Below are 18,490 nucleotides of genomic sequence, written 5' to 3'. Positions count from 1 at the left end.
GTGGGGTCAGAGGGCAGGCTTCCTCTGACCAGGTGGGGGGTAAGTTCTCTGAGAGAGAGGTAGAATTGGGGGGTAGAAGTGGTAGGTGGAGGAAATGATACACATTTGCAGAAGGAAAGCTTGGCATGGGCATTGACAAATCATTAACGGCTCAGAATGGACCCTGGCCATAAAAACAGAATAGCTGGAGCATCCTTTCAGGCTGAATATTGTACTGGTGTGAGTGATACAGGAAAGGGCAACATGGAGGACTGGTTGTGGATTCCAGATAGAACAGGGAGGCAGTGCAACTGGAGGGGTTAAAGAGATGCTAAATGTATAAAGGAGTTGAGTGAAAGTCCTGGTGAGAACAAAGACCAGGAGTTTGGAGGCTCACAAGAACAAAGATGGCCTCCAGGGAGAGCCACCCTAGAGCAGGCTGTGACTGGGGAGGGAGTGGGTGTCCGCACAGACTTGGGTGAGGTCTGGGCTGTGGCCACGCTGGGTACGATGTACAAACACCTTGATAAGTGTCATATCCATGGATGATGTTATGGGCTGAATTGTGTCCCCCCAAATTCATATGTTGAAGTCCTAAGCCCTCAGCACCTCAACATGTGACTGCATTTGGAGACAGGATCTTTAAAGAGTTAATTAAGGTCGGGCTTAATTAATTGAGAGCACGGCACATGTTCTCAAATTGAGACCAATCATCAATTAAGTTAAATGAGGTCGGGCACCTGGGTGGCTCAGTCGTTAAGCGTCTGCCTTCAGCTCAGGTCATGATCCCGGGGTCCTGGGATTGAGTCCCACATCGGGCTCCCTGCTCCGCGGGAAGCCTGCTTCTCCCTCTCCCACTCCCGCTGCTTGTGTTCCTGCTCTCGCTATCTCTGTCTCTGTCAAATAAATAAACAAAATCTTTAAAAAAAAAAAGGTTAAATGAGGTCATGGGGTGGGCCCCAATCCGGCAGGACTGGTGTCCTTATAAGAAGAGGGGATTAGGACACGGACAGACACAGAGGGAAGACCATGTGAGGACCCAGGGAGAAGAAGCCATCTGCAAGCCAAGGAGAGAGTCCAGGAGAACCAGCCCTACCGACACCCCGATCTTAGACTTTCAGCCTCCAGAACTGTGAGAAATAAATGTCTGTCAATTAAGCCCCCAAGCCTGCGGTACTTTGTTACTGCTGCCCTGGCAGACGAACACAGATGGAATGCGGAGAGGATCATTTATTGGCCTAGAGGCAGCACTGGGATTCCAAGAGAAGGCCAAATACACCCACCTGAGCCGATGGAACTTAGGGAGTGAGAAAAGCCCAGAGGAGGGGCGTGTATTTCCCAAGGAGAGCAAGGAGCTCAGGGAAAAGGGGAGAGAGGAGAGGTCTGCATTACAGAGAGACGGCCCACAGTGCAGGGGATTTAGGTGATCGGAGGCAGCTGGGAGGAGGCAATGGGGCAAAGGAGCCGGTGAGGTGGGCAAGGGTGGGATGGCTGTTTAGGCTGGGCTCAGGCAGCAGGAGTAGGAGAATAAACGCCCTGTCTCATGTGCGGGACGCAGATATGTGATGTCACAGGAGCGTGGGGGTGGAGATGGAATGGAGCCATGTCAGAGGCAGAAGGAATTGACATGGGCTTGGCAGGATCTTGTAATTGATGGAGAAAGCGGAGTTACAGAGAACACATGTGCGCGCACGCACGCACACACACACACACCTTGTTTCATCAGAGGAGAATTCAGGGATTCAGGGATCCTGGGACAAGAGGAATCCCAGGCCATGTGTCATAGTGACTCCTTACCAGGGAGCCCGGAGCATGTCCAGTCTGAATGAGAAGCTCTGGAATTCTTTGGGGTGCTTGGAAGTGACTGGACCCTTATGGCCTATTATGGTCAGACTCTGTGCCCCCAGCTGCCTTGGAATAAAACCAGTTTCTGACTTGTTTTTCTGTTTCTGCCAAATTAGTAAAGCACAGACTCTCTCCTGCTTTGAGTAATTCTGAGGCTTAGCTTTTTGAGGACTGATCTTGCTCAGTGGTTTGCTTGGGCAGAGGAAGGATTGTGGGAGCTTTGTGTAAAATCTTCCAGAAGTGTAGTTGAAGGTCAGTAACTGATTTGTGTAGGATTTGGGAGGGCGGTGGGCAGTCTTGAGTGGTGGCTGGTTAAAAAACAAATGAGGGTGAGTGTGTAGGTGTTTTGGGGATGTGTCCAGCATGAACCAGGGCTGTGCCCTGGAACACAGCTAAACCCTATGCTTGGGGTACATTGCATGGTGTCATCATGTAAGTGATGCCAATTCAAAACAGATAGCAATGTACGGATAGCTCAACATACATAGATATGGCCAATAGCACTTGAATGCAGGCTCCATAGGAGGAAGGGCCATTTTCTGCTGTATTTTCCAGTGCCCGGATCACAGTGCCAAACACATATTGGTGTTTAGTAAATGTCAGCAGAATGAATGAGTCAATCACAGAGTTGAAATGCATGGAGTTCAAAACCTTAGGTACTCCCACCCTCTCCCTTCCCTCCGACCCTCTAGTTTCTTTTGTCTAAACAACAAGAACAACAAACACAACCAAAACTGGACAAAGAACGTCTACAGAAAAATCACATAAGAGGGACAGAAAGGCTAGAGTATGTTCAGCATCACTCAGAATCGAAGAATACAATTAACACGATAATTTTATGCTGCTTTAAAATTAGCATACATGTTATTTTGAAATTAGCAAAGGTTAAAAAATGATACTATTGAATGTTGGCATGAATGCAGTGAGATCTTATATTTCAGGTGGGAACGTAAGGGGGTATCACTTTTATAAAAAGTCAATGTGTATCAAAAATTGTAAATTGTAAAAATACTGTAAGAATTGTAAAAATAATCATATGAGTTGACACGCTTCCGATTGTAATTGTATGGCTAAATCTTGGATCAAGTTTAATTCATTATACTGAATTTCCCCATTCCAGGAGGGCCGTTGCAAGGCAATGACAATGTATTTTTCGAGGAGAAAATACCGGTAGTAGAAATAGTGAGATATTAAGACAGAAATAGAAATGAGCAATCTGGAAAATGCTCCTGACCACATAGCAAGTATTGTGGTTTTGTTTTGTTTTGTACTGATGTAGAATAAAACAGCCAAAGGGTCCCAGGAGACCAATCATCAATTAAGTCCTAGTATGCACAGAGCTAAGACCAAATTATTCCCTACCATGTTTTATAGTATTTTACCAACTTGTTTTTGTATGACTGAGGTTTATGCCATGAGCTTGTTTCACTTTAAATGCCCACTCTAGTAAGCATTTAGCCAACACTTAAAATCGATACATTGATAATTTATATTCAGTACATTATAGGGCTTCAGTTACTTTGTAATCTTTTGACTAAGGTACTTGAATAGTCCTTGGCTTTTGGATGAATGCCTAGTGATATGGCTTTTGCATGATTGCATTTGTTATTTTACCACTCGAACCTATATTTTACTGGATAGCAGTTTCAAAAACAAAAAATAGTAGAGTACTTAGTGCATGTAACAGTGATAGGGGAATCTTTCTCAATTCAGAAATAGGGCTCAATGTGAAATGCAAATCCGGATCATCTTGACAACTATGCCTGGTGTGGGCATGTGTGTATATCTCAGACTTGTGGAGTTCATTTGTTTTCAGATTTTATTTGATGGGCAAGTAGGAATGCTTTGGAGCTAAGCTGTCGTTAAGAAACCCCCGAGTTGCAAATGTCACACACCTGTCGGCCATGAATGACCCTTTCTTTCTGGAACTGCTGTAATGTTAACTTTGCCTTATTTCCCTTCTAGCCCGGCTCCTCTTTCCAGCATGCTCTCCAGCGATTCGTCATTTCAGCAGGACTTCCCCATCAACATCTGTTCCGAGAGCCAGTTCTGTGTGAGAGAATGCGGGGCAGTGCTTTGAAATTTGCAGAGGGTTATTATGCAGATGGCAGTGGGGAGGTCTTGGCTCCCCCACGTAGGAGACAAATGCAATGGGTGATACCTCCACCCACCCCCTCTGCACATGTTGCTCTGCAAGCCTGTATTGGCTCAGTTTTTAGAAGCTTCCAGTGTGAGCCTTCCCAGGGAGCTCACCTCCCTCCTCTGCAAGACCTTGTGACTCATGGGTCAATACGGCATAGTCCCTGTCTTCAAGGAGGACACCATCGGGGCCACATGTCACTTACTGCCTTGCTCTGTTCCTTTACCCCATGCAAACTGGCTTCTCTTCCCTCAGGATGCTCCCCCCACCACCCCTAGCAGTTGAAGCTTGGTGGCCTCCTTTTGGGCCTGGTCCTGTTGGACTCATGTGAATGGGGGTCAAAACATTCGTCCTGTCCTTATTCTCCTCCTTTCAGTCATCAGGTGTCCTTCTTAAACCCAGGCGTGGGCCTACATTCCTTGGCTCCAGGGCCTTCCATGGTTCTCCGTTGCTTATGGGGTATATTATCAATTTTATTTTTAGCATGGCACCCCTTCTTTCTGCTGGCTTCACTTTAATTCCACTCATGCTTGCTGTTCTTGAAATGTTAATGTTTTAGGCTCAGGTCCTTACCCAGTTGGGTCCACTTGGTCCATAAGGTCCTACCTCCCCAATTTCCACCCCCCCACTCCTCCCCCCACTGCTACCATGGACTTCTATTCATTCTTCAAGGTCCAATTAAGAACTCATACTGTGGCAGCTTCTCTGACCCCCATGTAAAGCGAAGTTTTTGTGCCTGACAGCCATTTATTCCAATCATGTATACCACTGATAATGCGTCATGGTTACTTGCATGTTTGCTCAGCCTTTTCACTGAATTGTGGGCCTGATTAATTCATTCAACCTACTCTCTCTTTGTGCCTGGCATTTAATAGTTGCTTAATAAAACTATATTTAACTTCTTGTTAAATATAAATGAATCCCTTAACTCCTCCACTTTCTCCAATTGACTGCAAGCTTCTTGGTGGAGCCATTCTGTTTTTCCTCTTTGTTTACTCCATTGAACTCAGCTTGGTACCTGCCGCATAGTAAATGCACAATAAATGTTGAAAGTGGTAGTATCGGGCGCCTGGGTGGCTCAGATGGTTAAGCGTCTGCCTTCGGCTCAGGTCATGATCCCAGGGTCCTGGGATCGAGTCCCGCATCGGGCTCTCTGCTCCTTGGGAGCCTGCTTCTCCCTCTGCCTCTCTCTCTCTCTGTCTCTCATGAATAAATAAATAAAAATCTTTAAAATAAAATAATAATAATAAAAAAAGAAAGTGGTAGTATCTATCTATCTATCTATCTATCTATCTATCTATCTATCTATCTATCTATCTATCTATGAAAGCCTGAATACAGCAATAGACAAAATCTGCCTGGCAACATTCCAAGTTGGGGGGGGGGAGGTGGGAGAAAGATGGTAACATTGCCCATTTTTTGGATGAAGAACCTGAACAGAAGAGAGGGTATGTTGTGGGTGCAACTCTGACTTTCTAATTATACTACTTATTTTGCGTCTATGGACATTTCTGAGAGTCTCATCTAAGGTGACTCCAAAGAATCGGGTAGATATCACTGCCTTGAAGAAGTCTTAGGGTCTTGGGAAAGCCAGGGGCTCTTGCAGGCTGAGCACATCCACTATGTAAATGGACTCCATTACCTCCCAAGGAGCCTCCCCCAGGAGATCAGGGGCTCTTTCTGGCCATAGAGCTCTCTGTTCCTCTTCTAGTGGAGATCCAACTGGACTCCAGGTTCAGCCCAGCTTTCCCATCAGGGCAGTAGGCCCTTATGTGACTGACACTTAATCTCCATTAAAAAGCATTGGTTCATATTTTTGAGTTTTTTTTTAATGTTCTTTTTCTCCTCTGGAACCAGGTTCATTCACTCAGCAGCATTTAGCAGTTTTTGCTGTTGTATGTCAGGCTTTCTGCTAGGTGTTGGCCTATACTGGTGGAGAAAGTGAACACAGTTCCTGGTCTCAGGGGCTCCCAGACCAGCAAGGCAGGCTGACAGACACTCATGCATTTGCTCACACCTCACTCCCACGCAGGTGGGGCAATGTGCACAGGACCATAAAGGAGGGGCTGGGCTGGGGCTGGGGCTGGGGCTTGGCCCCTAGGGCCCTTTGTCCGGTCTGGATGACTCAGGGCCGGAGACGCTGAAGGAAGCAAGGAGGAGGCTGATGGAGGAAATGCTTCAGAGAAGAGGAAATATGCACAATGTCCTTTCCGCGTCCCACGTGGCAAGATGAAACGTAGGGCTCAGGTAGCTTTCTCTCCCATTATTCTCAGCTCTGCCCAGCTCCTTCTGTTCCCCTTCGTCAAAGAGTTTAACCCTGTCTCTATTCTCTGTACATGCGCACAGGCACAGATATGTGCCTGTGAACACACACACACACACACACACACATAGAACACTGTGGTCTCTGCTCCAGCTTCCAGAATGTCTGATTCAGGGAGGATGTGGGCTCACTTGCCGTTCTGATCTCAGCTGCTGCTTTCGGGACAGGCTGCCCTGCCGCCTCCAGCTAGTGAAGTTTTGTTCCTTATTGAGGCAACAGAAACCAAATCAATAGGCGAGCAAAACACGGAGTTCAAGGCAACAGGAGGAAGGGAGAGAATGACGCTGTTTTGCCGTGGTAGGTATGCCACCGAGTGCTTTGCTGGCGATTACCTGGAAAAAACAAAATCTGCCCTGCCTGATGGTTGCATTATATTTTTACATTGGTCATGTTGGTATAAAAAGTGAAAAACTATCATAAAAGTTAAAATGGCAAATGTCGATTTCCTTCTTTTCCCGATTTCACAACTCAGGCAGGAGAGGAGTTAAATTGTAGTAGTGCGAGGAAGTAGCAGAGCAAAAGTCACTGTGCTATTTCTTGGAACTATTTCGGCCTAACCAGTTATCATTTCTCAAGCCCTCTGGGAGCGTGCCAGGAGCTGTCTGCCTAAGTAGCCACAAGCTGAGTGGCCGGCACTGCGTGTTCTAGTCTTTGGGGGTAATGCTGAGCAGCTTTTACAGTTACCTCTTTAACTGGCCTCTTATTTGCTTCTATTTTAAGCAGTGTCTTTTGGTGGAAAGTGCACTGAATGGGGAGTCAGAATATCTGGGTTCTAGTCTTCAGCAGGCCCTTCTTTGGGACATATCGATCCTTTACCCATGAGAGGAGAAGCAATTCAAGCAGAGCCTTCTAAAGGTTCTTCCTACCTCCAGGAGCCTTTGTCCTAGGTTAGGGGTTGGCAAACCACAGCCCCCTGCCTGTATGTGTTCTGTCCATAAACTAAGGGTGGTTTTTTGCCTTTTTGATGGTTGAACGAAATCAAAAGAAGAAGAATACTTTGTGATCTATGAAAATGGTCTGACTTTTAATTTGGCATCCGCGAGTAAAGTCTTATTGGAACGTGGGCATATTCATTTGTATTGTCTACGACTGCTTTTGTACTTCAATGGTAGAGCTGAGTGGTTGCCACAGAGACCATGTGACCTGCAATGCTTAAAATGTTTACAATCTGGTGGTTTATGGAAAAAATTCGCTGATACCTGTTGACCACAGTACGATATATATGCTTACTTTTGCGTTCACGAAAACAATAAGACCTCAGTGAGTTACTGTAAGAAGTAAATGAGATAATGGGTGTATATTGAAAAGGATGTCATGTACATAAATACCCAGCTCCTGGGGGTACTGGATGGAGAAGGAAGAAACCTTTACTAATAGTTTGTACAAAAACCAGTTATATTTTTTATTCAGAAGCATTGAAAATGTATAGGATTGGAGATGTGCGAAATTATGTGTACATCTGGAAGGGAAAAATAATATGAACTTACTTGCTGGATTGGTATGATTCTAGATGAAGTTGTGTGTGTGGGTGTGTTGTAATTATTTAAACTACTGCTTTAACTCCATTTTAAAATAAATAAGGGGGCGCCTGGGTGGCTCAGTCGTTTAAGCATTGGACTCTTGATTTTGACTCAGGTCATGATCTCAGGGTCCAGAGATTGAGCAGGGCATCGAGCTCCACACTCAGCTCAGTCTGCTTGAGATTTTCTCTGCCCCTCCCCACTGCCCTCTCTCTTTCTTTCTCAAATAAATAAACAAATCTTAAAAAAGTAAATAAAATAAATAAGAAAAAGGGGAAAGTACCCTCTCATCTTTATTTCAATACTAATGCTAAAAAAATTTTTTTTTAGTTTCCAAAGTGAACATTGAACTTTAATGGATGAGATCTAGTTGTCTGTATATTCCATACTAAGTTGTCTGCAGGCAACATTGTCCCAAACAAATGAAAGATATAAAGAGTCAAGTAATGGAAACAATATACAATTTAAGAAAAATTACACCAGCCATGATTTATGGGTTTGTTACAATATTATTAGAATATTCCTTCACCTGTTAAATAGTTCATCTTTTACTTAAGTGTTTAGCAAGAAAAGCAAAATTCTACTTGTTTAAAATTTAACTTATTCAGAAAGCTGGGAGGAAAAAAAAAGGAGCATTTTCAGTGGGATTGGGTCAGTTTCAGGTTTGGCAAAAGACACAAAGATCAAAGTCTAACCTGAGAGGTTCAGAGCTTCAGTGTGCCAAAGAATAACCTAGAGATAGCAGAACTTGGATTTCACATCCTACTTTCTAAAGTCAGTATTGAGGGAGCATTCAGATCCACTCAGTCTGTGTCTTTGGTATGTAAGTAGCAACGTCCATTCTCCACGAAAGTGACCAGTGGTTTGGTTGAACTGGCAGAGTTCTCCGTGGACACAGCCTTACTGTGAGCTGCGCACAAGCATCACACAGATTGTGGGGTTGCCCCTCTCTCTTCCCTGAGGTGCAGAATGATCTGCACAATGAAATTTCAGGAGTTTAGGGCACCAATTCCTAGGCTGGTGATGTGACTTCTCTTGGTATTAGTAGTGAGACCTTGGACAAGCCACTTAATCCTGCTGAACCTTGACTTCTCCATCTCAAAGGAGGAATGACAGTAGAACTTGCTTCATGGAGTTGTGAATGCAGACTAAGAAAATCCATGGAAAAGGGCTAACATACAGCACCAGGTGTGTAGACCGCTTTCAATGAGTGTTAGCCATCTTTGTTAGCACGGGTAGTCAGGTAGCTAAAAGCACAATGAAACAAATAGTTCTTGGTGGTGGAGGTTCGCGTAAATGCCTTTCCATTGCCTGCAAGCCCTGGGTCACATGATAAATGTAGACTGTCCAGCTCACTGGTTTGTAAAGGATGAAAATGTCTGGCAGAATTTTTAAACAATTTTACATCTTTGTAGAATGCCTTAGGCAGAAGTTCTTTAGCACTCGAGTGATTTTTTTTTTTTTTTTTACATTAATATCCATCCAACAAAATGATGAAGTACACGCCGGTCACTGGAGCTGTCAGGAATGGTCAATAAACAATGACAAATAATCTTTTACATTCTCACAATAAACACTGCTGCTCCTTCTCACCATCTTCCTTGATAAACACCATCTGGAGGGAGCTTTCACCCAAGAGACAGCTCACTGCCATGATGGAAGATAAAGTCAGTGGCTGCCGGAATTTATCATTGCTCCCTCATTTTTTTTAAGCGTGGAAACTGATGAGGCTCCCTGGTTTGGGACCCTGGATTCTAGTGGCTTCCTTCCTGATGTGGGACACAACTTTGGGTAATGACTTATTTATCTTTTTCTTTAACTCTCAGTCATCTCAGCCTCTTGCTTTTGCATTCATGGGCTCAGCTGCCCATGAGGGAATTGGGGGGGCTGCAGTGAGGAGGAAAGAGACTTTGGGGCAGTTGAGTGTGAGAGAGGCCAATGGGGGAGATGAGAAGGAGGATTTAAAGAGTGTGTTGTACATAATGAATGGGCACCCCCTCTTTGGTGTTTTTATGAGAAATAGCAGTAAAGAACTCAGTATATTTTTGGGTGTTGGACTAGTGTTTCCTTGAATGCTACACTGGACCAAGATGGGGCCACCATTCTCAGCTCCTAGCTTACCGCCTACAACAGGGCCTGACATGTTGTAAGTGCTTAATAAATATTTGTTGAATGAATTACCACTATCCTGGTTCCAGGTATATATCTCATGAATCTAAAGCCACAGGTCTCCAAATGTATTATAAATATCCTCTAAATCTCCTTTTTATGAAATGAGCCTGTTATTATAACTCTTCTATTGACCTTTCCCTGCCCTTCCCCCTCCCCTATATCCACCCTTACATCCACATTCCAGAAGCAGTTCCAATGTCTTTTTTTTTTAAAGATTTTATTTATTTATTTGAGAGAGAAAGAATGAGAGATAGAGAGCATGAGAGGGAGGAGGGTCAGAGGGAGAATCAGACCCCCTGCCGAGCAGGGAGCCCGATGTGGAACTCGATTCTGGGACTCCAGGTTCATGACCTGAGCTGAAGGCAGTCGCTTAACCAACTGAGCCACCCAGGCGCCCCAGTTCCAATGTCTTTAGAAGTCATCTCTTGTAGAGTTTCCCAATTCTGTCCTTATGCTTTCTGACCTTACTTCCTCATTACTTGACAGGGGTGGTCATAATATTGTGAGACTCAAAGATGATATTTGGTCAGGGACCAAGGAATATATAGATTCTTTGTGGCTCTGTCAATGTTCCCCTCCAAAAAGTCCCAGAGGAAGAGAAATGTATGGTAATCACCCAAGACCAAGTTGTGATATAGAAGGGAAAGTGATCTAATATAGGGGAGAGATGGCCCCAGGTCACAATCATGTGAAGAAAAGAAGAACCAGAGACACACAGAGGTCGATCATCTGATTCCTGATGCAAGCTCGATCATAGGGTTATAGGGACATCCTGTTATACTTTGTGTGTGTAGGGGAGCTGGAGGGGGGCTACTCTCTTACCCTGGACTTTTAGTCTTGATCCTGATTCATTCAGTAGAGGAGAGGGGCAGGTGTGTGTGTATGTGTGTGTGTGTATATATCCTTGAGCGCTCTTTAGAAGTTGAGCTTACTACGCATGGGTCACTGTGCCATAGTGGACCCCTTGTTGTGGGAGTAGGGTTGGGAGGGCTTTAAAGGAACCAGTGGCTTTGGGAATAGTCATTCATGTAAGAACATAAATCCTACCAGATAATCATCATGAATTCAAATATATTTAATTGAGTAAACATGTATTGTGTTCCTACTGTGTTCCAAGTGCTAAGGCTAAAAAAATGAACAAGAAATAAAATCTATTCCCAAGTGTCCCACAGCTCAGTGGGAGAATATAAAAGTGTAATTAGTATCATAATGAAGTATGCAGAAGGTGCTGTGGGATGGAAGATGGGGGAGCGATCAATCTTTGGCTGTAAGCTAGAGAGAGGCAGGCCATTTGAGTTGAGCCATAAAGGATGGTTAGAAGGTTGTCACGTGGACAATGTGGGGGACGGGTGGGGAAGGACATTTTAGGCAGAGAGAATAGCAGTGAGCCAACACAGGCCATGAAGAAATGCATGATCTTTTGTAGGCACAAACCATAGTTTTGTGAGGTTGGGGATTCTAAAATGTAGACTCTAAGGAGAAAGAAGGTAGAGGAGAAAATGGAAAGGCACATCCTATTCCAAGGAGAGTCTGTTGCAGGTTGGGTTTTCCAGATGCTGACATGGAGTTTGGGAGCACAGTGTTTCTTAACCATTAAGGCTAATGAAGGGGGAGGAGGCAGGACTGGGCAGAGGGAGAAGCTGAATCCCAACATATACCCCACAAAACTTCAGCCACTCCAGTGGGAAGCCTCGCCCACCTCCCAGCTCTGAGCATTGCTGGAAGAGTGGACCATTTAATGGCATACTTAGGAAGTCTGCCCCCACCAGCCTGCTTAATCTGCTCGAAGTTCTCAGAGGACTTTAGCTGGGGTAGTGGCATCCAGTGACAGGTGGCTATTATTAACTCCTCAGTGATAATGAACACAGGTGCTACACCTAGACCAAGACCCGACTGTGGTCAAGAGATCCTCCTTATGAAATCTAAAAGTCAATTCATGGCTAACTGTTGACCGGAAGTTGTGGGTTGCTGTTAATATCTTGAGGGCAAGGTTTTCTATGAAGATAGAAGTCAGTACCCACACACCTCTCAACTTGGTTGTGAACATATCCTTGAATTCCATGCTTCTTTCCTTCTGTTGAATGAGGAGATAGGCTGTCCTACTTGACATTGACAATGACCCTTTAGGAGGTCTGTGAACACAAAGGAGATCTCAGGGTATATTCTAGCTCCAGTAGGAGTCCACTATAAAGACAAAACTTGACTGAGAGCTCTTGTTTTGTAAGCTGGGTAAGGCTGAAGAATGGCAGGGAAAGCAGGACAGAGTTGTGATCCATTTGTCTTATTACTGGGTCCTCCAAAGACTCATCCTTATTTTTAACACCATGCTGCCTTGATTTAAATCCTGGTGCAAGCATGTCAAGCTGTGTGACTTTGATCAAGCTACTTAACTTCTCTGTGCTGCAATTTCCTCATATTTAAAATGGGAACAATAAAGACAGTAACCACATAGGGTCATGGAAATCATTATGAAGATTGAATGCCTTAATGAGATAGAAGAGCTTAGAACAATGTCTAATGTAGAGTAAATATTCTGTAAAAGCTAGCTCTTACTCTGATTGTTTAAAAACCACTTAAAATATATAACCCCCAAACTTTAAGACCCTAGAGACCTTTGAAAAAGAAGAAGAAAAGAGGAAAATGTTGGGAATGGGCGTGACACTTCCTTCCTTCACTTATTTAACTAATATTTTTGCAATAAACCTCCAGTGCCAGGTAACTGTGTAAAGACGTGGGTAACCTGAATAAAGAAGGTATAGTTTCTGCCCCTGAGGACTCCCAGTTTACTGGGGGACTTGCAAACTTAAGTAAAATATAATGTGGCATCCTATGTGCTTCATTAGAGGTATATGAAGGCGGCCAGGGGAAGCGGCCAAGGCTTTGGAGAAGGAAGTGTCAAAGGGTGAGGAGGAAGTCATTGGGTGCAGGTGCCCCGGGAGGAAGATTTTGCCGGCGGATGTGGGAGCAGAATAAAAGCGGGAAGATGTGGAGGGGCTTGGTGCTCCATTCAGGGAGAGCTGAGTACAGCCGGAGCAGGGAGGGATCCAGGCTGATGACGGCACAGGTGAGTTGGAGCCAGGCTGCCCAGAGTCTTGAACTGCTAAGCAAGGGGTTTGAACTTCACTCTGATGGCAAAGTGCAGGGGTGTGATGTGATCAGAATCTGCGTCTTGGAAGCCTTGTCTGGCTTCTCAGCAGTCCAGAGTCCTACTTCCTCCTTAGATCCTTGGTGCTTGGAGTGAGCTCTGAGGACCAGCAGGGCTGGCTTGGCTTGTGAGCCCATCAGCAATGCAGAATTTCAGGACCCATCTCAGACCCCCGCAAACTGCCAGACCATTGCACTCTGGGCTATACTGCATATTGAGGTTCAGAGTGTTTGCCTTACAAACGTTGCCCTCTTCCCCATTCTGTTGCTGGCAAGCTGAGCCCCCTGAGCAAGAAGAGCACAGGGCATTGGGGCTTTGGGGCTGAGGATTGCTCGGGTGAAGTGTTCTCTGAAAGGCGGTGGTTCCCATAACACGGCCAGGGCAGCTCATCCGTGCCTGTCTCCCATGGCTTTTCTCAGTCAGGGTATTTGTACTTAGTGGCTGGGACACAGACATGTTTCAAGATGTTTCTGCTCATCAAGTGCTTAAAAATTTTCACAATCAGATTTTTATGTCCAGCCTTTGGAAGTTATAATCTGTTCCCATAGTTCTCTGTTCTGTCAGGCTTTCTCTTACATTACATGAACATTTGTGACCTCTATTTTCCATTTGTGACCTCTATTTTCCAAGTTTCTCTACCCTTCTAGAAGTTTCCAAAGTTGCCTCTGGGTCTCATTTTTTGCAGATGTCTTTTCAAACATTATTTAATCTACCAGCATCCCTTCAGTTTATAAATAGCATGAGAAGGTGGCCTTCCCCCGTTTGCAGGATGTATTAACCTCAAAGAAACAAGAGTGTGGATCTGGAGAGAAGAAACAGCCACATCCTGAGAGCTAGGTGCTGCCTTTCACTGGCTCAAATCCAAGGCACATGCATATGAGCTGAACATTGCAAAAATTGCCCCAAATAGATGAGCCTCTAGGCATCAAAGACTTTGTATAAAAGCTGAAAGTATATCTTTTCAAGCAGAGCTCCTGTATTTTTTTCAAGCTACTGTAGAATTGGTATGATATTTCAAAGTATAGGAAAAGCCAGGGAAATTCTGAGAGAATTCTTTTTTTCCCTTTTAACTTCCTATGGTACCTGGGGAAAAAAAATCTGCAAAGCTGCTTGGGTGTATCTTACTGAATCCAGATAGCCCATCACAGAACATCTGAATTCGACATTCTGTTCTCACAGAATGAATGCTCTGCTAAGCAGTTAATCAGCCCGTCGTTCCAACTCAGGGAAGAGAAGAGAGACGAAGGAACCTGGGGGTGGGTGGATGGGGGAAGAGCAGAGCTTTCTTACCTCATATAGCAAGGGTAAATCTGAAAGAGACGCTATTAGAACCTATTCCAACAAAGGCATCCTACCAAATGCAAAGGCATGAAAACAAACAAACAGGAAATGATTCGAATACATACAGCACAGTGGTCAGATCAAGTTCGCTCAGCCTTGGCACAATTGACATTCTGGACTGGATAATTCTTTGTGCAGGGCTGTTCTGTGCATTGTAGGGTATTTAGCAGCATCCCCGGGCTCTACTCACTAGATGCATTCCCTTGGTCATGACCACCCAAAGTGTCTCCAGATATTGCCACATGTCCCTTGGGGTGGGTAACACCACCCCTGGCCAAGAGCAACTAGGTTAAAGAAAGGGCTAAATGGCTTCATGGCCCAGCTCTGCCACCTACTAGCTCCATGATCTTGGATAAACCTCTTAGTCTCTTGAGCTCAATTTCTTCATTTGTAAAAATGGGACGACCTCACAGGATTATTATAGGATTAAATACTTAAATATGCATCATCTAGCACATAGTACGTGTTCAATAAACATCAACTATTTTTGTGATGATAATCACATCCTCTCACCTGAGGTAAAATACTATAACCAGTAAACTGGAACGACTCATTGATAAGAAGATTAAGGACACAGACCACATCTTAGATGATCACATGGGGAAAAGTTCTGCTGTAGTGAACAAAAGCATTGATTTGCCCTACATTCATGCTCAGCTAAAAGAAAAGCACTACACACATCGGATTAGCAGAGAAGCTCTGGAAATTCTGAAGGACTCAAACAGTGTTAATAGGGGTGCCAGATTTAACCTTGGAAATCTGGAAAACAACAGGGCACAGTGTAAACAGAGTAGAAAAAAGAACAGAGGGCCTTTTAGAAGAGCTGTAAGGCTTAAATAAAATCCTCCCTCCCTGTACAACACCCACTGTCTCACTTAAGCGCCTCACTTAGAAAAGTCCCTTTGAGGTCTGAAGTAACTGGTCGTCCTTGCTGAAGAACATGGCACCTCCTCCTTCCACTCTAACTTGCCCATGATTCCTGACGATGGAAGGCAAAGCATCTAGTGTTCTCGGAGATGCTGAACCAGGAACTCTAGGCAGAGCCTGGGGCTGGGGGTGGGGATGGGGAGTGCCAAAGAAGAGAGTTAAAACTGAAGAACCACCAGCTTTTGATGGATTTTATTATGGATGCATAAATCAAGCAAGATGTGAACTTTAAATTGATTGCAACATGTTACCTTATCACTGTGTTCTCTGATTAATTTCTGGTCTGATCTTATCTTGTGTTTCCCAAGATGCTTCTGAAGGCTTTCATGTCCACAGCCTAAATCACACTTTCTTTTCTCCTGCCAGTATTCCATGTTCCCAGAGCGCACAGAGATGGGGAAGTGTTTTATATAGCGCAACTTACTGCTTTGGAGGCCTCTCCCTTGCCTATAGCAAAATTCCTTAGGGTGCAAAAGAAAAACCTGACTCTGCTGAGTTCTTCTTGCCTTTTTTGTATAGCTTTAATCTCTGCAATCATTTCAAGGCCTTGGTTTATTTTGATGTGTTAATTCATCCACTTTTTCGCTTTGTATCTAATTTTATCCTGTAGTTAAGTCTTAAAATTTCAATATCACCTTGAGTGTTATCAGGGTTATTCTTCATGCCAAAGGCCTAGAAATATTGATCTACTTATGTAGCTTTATCTGGCTCTATTTTTTTTTTTTTCTTCCTTGAGGTACTTTTATTAGTCAGGATCCCGATAGAAAGAAGATGGTTGACTTGAAAAGAATTTTAATGAAGCCCTTTGGACAGAGGTAAAGGAACCAATCCCAGATGGCAAGGCACCCAGGACCCAGGAACAGTGAGGAGCTGTGAGCTCCTTGAGGCCTGAGGGGCAATGAGGGGTGGGGATAGGATTGTCAGAGCCTGATGAGAAATGTACCAGAGGAGGCTCCCATAGAGGGTAACCGCATGGCGATAGAGACACCAACAGCCCTTTGGAGAGACATGGAGGGAGCGGAGAGAATAAACACCCCTACTATCTCTTATTCCACTTTTTGGTTTCCTCATGGTGTCTCTGATTGGCCAATCTGGATGATCGAATCTAGAGAGATTAGCTTCCCTGGCACAGAGAAGGGCAGATAATAGATCTGGATGGAGGTAGGAATGAGGCGTGAGCAATAATGAACATCAACCTCTTCTTCATTCTTGGCTGTGGAAATTCTCATTAGATTATCAATAGATGAGCAATTCTCAGTAGATTATCAATGGTGATAAATACACATGAATGCATGCCAATTCCATTCTTGTTATGATGAAACCAATTTATGCTCTTCCTGGAGATATGTATATAGTTTTGTTGTTGTTGTTGTTGTTATTGCTATTGTTTTGTTTTAGGAAACCTCTCTTTCTCCTGCTTGATCAGTCTTGTATCCCTATACAGTGTGGACGGCTGTCTTTAAAAGCCTTCATGCCCATATAAAGAATGTACTAGAGATGTTAATTCTCAGCTCCTACTCTACATCTACTGAACCAGAAACTCTGGGGTGGGGCCCATCGGTGTTAACAAGCCCTCGGGGAGTCTGACACATGCTCAAGTTTGAGAAGCACGGGGCAAGATGTTGTCCAGAACATCTCTGATGCTTCTCTCACACCACGCCTTTTTGTTCCGGGTGTTGCTGTGGCAACCAGCCGTGCATAGGTGTAGCCTGACCACACCTCACTTCAGCTGCACCACAGGTAACTTCTCTGCCCCTGGGCTTCTCTTCCACAGCAGTGTGGCATAACTGGGGGAGTCTGTTCAGCTCTTCCTGGGCATGTGCAAACCTGGAAAGGCTAAGGAGTTCATGAATAGTCCTGGGGCAGCCTTGGACCAATAGAGGTTGGGAGCCCGTGGATATATTGCACTCCCCATGGTCTTGGGGTGAAGGTGCATTCTACGTGGTTCCTCAGTAGTTTCCATTGGGACTGACCGCCATTTGCGCGAAGCACTAAGAAGCTCAGTAATGCACCTTTGGGTTGGCTTTCCCTCTTCCCAATCACTTTCTAAGATAACTACCTGCATGCAAACCTTTGTCTCAGACTCTACTTCTTGGAGGAATCCAAGCTAGGGCAAATGTTCTTTCCTTATCCTTTATCAATATTTTACTTATCTTTATTTATTTATTTATTTAAAAGATTTTATTTATTTATTTATTTGACAGAGAGAGACACAGCGAGAGAGGGAACACAAGCAGGGGGAGTGGGAGAGGGAGAAGCAGGCTTTCCGCAGAGCAGGGAGCCCGATGCGGGGCTCGATCCCAGGACCCTGGGATCATGACCTGAGCTGAAGGCAGACGCTTAACGACTGAGCCACCCAGGTGCCCCTTTTATTCATCTTTAAAGACCAATTCAATGTCATCTATTGCTCATAAACCTCTGTCTTCCCAGTTAGAGTCTAATACGCCCTCAGTTTGCTTCTATACTGTTTATTTTTACCAGCACAGCAGTGGCTATAATCTGTCTGGAAATATGGTTTTTCTATAGCTCTCTGTCTCCCCAGTGAGACTAGTGTTCTTGAGGTCAGGGACAGTGTCTATTCATTCAAGGAATACTCCCCCACCCACCCTTGTCCTGGCGGGTTTTTGGATCGTGCTGAGCACAATAAATATTTGTTGAATTTAATAGAATGTCAGAGTCCTCTCTGATGGCTTTTAAAGTCACATTGTAATACTCTCAGTGTGTCTGACTTTGGATAGTGTTCTCCTTTACTGTTACAATCTTGAAGTTATGAGGCTTTCTCTTTTAGCTATTTTCTTTTCTTTTTTGAAGATTTTATTTATTTATTTGAGAGAGAGAGAGAGACACAGCAAGAGAGGGAACACAAGCAGGGGGAGTGGGAGAGGGAGAAGCAGACTGCCTGTGGAGCAGGGAGCCCGATGTGGGGCTCGATCCCAGGACCCTGGGATCATGACCTGAGCTGAAGGCAGACGCTTCACGACTGAGCCACCAGGCGCCCTCTTTTAGCTATTTTCAATCCAGTTGTTGCTCAAAAAGGAGGTCTAATTGATCGTGACTGTTCAGTACAGCCAAGGCCCACTTCATGTACATGTGACCTA

General features: G+C 44.5%; 1 long non-coding RNA gene across 1 annotated transcript in view; it reads left to right on the top strand.

Annotated features, from left to right (window-relative positions):
* The first annotated feature begins 6,149 nt into the window (after positions 1-6,149).
* LOC118027428 overlaps positions 6,150-18,490 on the top strand; it is a 38,479-nt gene continuing 26,138 nt past the window's right edge. Inside the window, exon 1 of the long non-coding RNA XR_004683820.1 lies at positions 6,150-6,211. This is a non-coding gene — a long non-coding RNA (uncharacterized LOC118027428). The remainder of the gene's footprint in view (positions 6,212-18,490) is intronic.

Source organism: Mirounga leonina, unplaced genomic scaffold, assembly GCF_011800145.1.
Source record: "Mirounga leonina isolate KUSES-001 unplaced genomic scaffold, KU_Mleo_1.0 Mir_366, whole genome shotgun sequence".
NCBI classification, from domain to species: Eukaryota; Metazoa; Chordata; class Mammalia; order Carnivora; family Phocidae; genus Mirounga; species Mirounga leonina.
The sequence above is the reverse complement of the archived record's forward strand: the minus strand, read 5'-3'. Positions and strand labels throughout refer to the sequence as shown.